We start from the raw sequence: 1,813 nt of genomic DNA, 5'->3' as shown, positions 1-1,813 counted from the left end.
CCCCCCCCCCCTCTCGCACTCACACACTCACACACTCACACTACGAGGGGAAGGCGAATTCAAGGCGCGCTTGCATCATGCTTCGCCATGGCATGCAGGCAGCAGGGACCACTCGCCGCACTGCTGCTGCGGCAACTTGTATCGCAATGTATCGACACGATTCAATGTATCGGCACGCGGGGCGGTTCGATGTATCGACACGGGTCCTCCAGCACGCCGGCAGCGGCGCCCTGCGATCCCCACGGACTCGGCCGGATGTCAGGTTTGGTCATTTGATCACCGTGTGTTTTGAGCAAATGGAGAAAATACGGAGGACCAAAGGAGAAATTGCGCAGCCTTCCCATTTTGAGGTTACTTTTATTTTGTTGTTCCCGTGTGGCCGCAACAGCAGGAGGGCCAGCAAGGATGAGGACCGGCATAGAAATGACGGGTATTATTGGCCATTTTATTTCTTTTTCCAGGGCAGCTTTACCTGGAACAGGCACAGGCGGCCGCCTGTCCGGCCGCCACGCCCCGGCCCTGCGCGCCCCCGGCGGGGACGCGGTGGGCCCTCCCCTGCGCCGCCCCCGACGACGCTGACGCCCTCCTCGGACGCCCCGGGCGACAAAGTGCTCGGGGATGGACGGCCGACGCTCCGCCTTCTCCCTCTTCCCCTTCTTTCCTCTCCGCCTCTCGCTCGCTTTGTTCCTCGGGGTCCGGCTGCTCAGCCCATCGCAGCGCGATGCGATGCTACTGGACTTATTCGGATCATCGACAGATCATCAAATGATTCAGAAGGTGGCATGAGGGACCGATGGCAGCAGAACGTGTTCCGGGAGGGTCAGACAAAGTTTCGCACGACTCCCCGGCGTCGGCGTCTTTCCGCCCGGTCTGACCGTCTGTCTGGAGGGGTGGGGGGCGGGGCGGGACGAAGACCCCACGCAAAGCATAAAACGCGCGCGTCGCTCGGCAGGTGGCGATGAAGCGGGGCGAGGCGGAGCAGCACATTTCGCGAGAGTCAAATGATGCGGAGAGGGAGAGAGGGTGAAGGGGAGGAAAGTGGAGGCGCCGCGGCGGCGCTCCGTTCTGAAAACGCTTCCCGCCGCTACGCCGCGCCACGCCGCGCCACGCCGCCGCTTTGCGGTCGCGAGCGTTCTTTCTTTCTTCCTTCCTTTTCCTTTTCCTTTTTTACCCCGCTCCTCTTCGACACCGGGTCGGTATGCGTGACATTGGGGGGGAATGTCGCCTCCGCTATGAGCCGCCGCCGACTTCGTTGTTCCGGCGACGCGAGAGAACTCGAGAGACAAATCCGGACCTCCAACCCGTCATAGGGGCCATCTCAACCAGTGCACTCATGCGCTCGAGCAAATCGAATTGCAACATTAGTTTGAATATAACGAACAAAATAATTGCTGTTGCATAATATGATAAAACGATGTTCACACAACGATATTGACATGGTGACACGTTTTTGACGCTTTAGAGTCCCAGTGCTCCGGCTGTCGGTCGCGACCAACGCCATGGTTCTGGTCGCTCCGCTTCGGTCCCGATCATCCACGGCTACTGCCGCCTGCCGCCCCGGCGGTGCCCGCGTCGGATTGGTGCAGCCCCAGGGCGGAGATGGCGGGGCGTAGCGGGGCGCCGCCGTCGCGTTGCTGTGAAATCGCCGGCGGAGCGTGGCGGGGCGTGGTGGCGCAGCATCAATGGTAACAGAAGCAAAGCGAAAGAGGAAGAGAAAAAAAGACAGAACCACCGCCACAGCGCCCACCACCAGCCATTCGCCCGAAACGCTTGTGTTTTCTCGGACCACAACAAAACATTTCAGCGCGGCGAG

At 60.7% G+C, this 1,813-nt stretch overlaps 1 protein-coding gene across 2 annotated transcripts in view; it reads right to left on the bottom strand.

Annotated features, from left to right (window-relative positions):
- The window catches only part of LOC113208351 (homeotic protein distal-less-like), a 34,760-nt gene that overhangs the window by 2,638 nt on the left and 30,309 nt on the right, over window positions 1–1,813 (bottom strand). The gene's annotated exons all lie outside the window — the stretch shown is intronic.

The sequence above is a fragment of the Frankliniella occidentalis genome, unplaced genomic scaffold (assembly GCF_000697945.3).
Source record: "Frankliniella occidentalis isolate FOCC.00 unplaced genomic scaffold, Focc_3.1 Scaffold45, whole genome shotgun sequence".
In the NCBI taxonomy this organism is placed as follows: Eukaryota; Metazoa; Arthropoda; class Insecta; order Thysanoptera; family Thripidae; genus Frankliniella; species Frankliniella occidentalis.
This window is presented reverse-complemented; position numbering and strand designations above follow the sequence as displayed.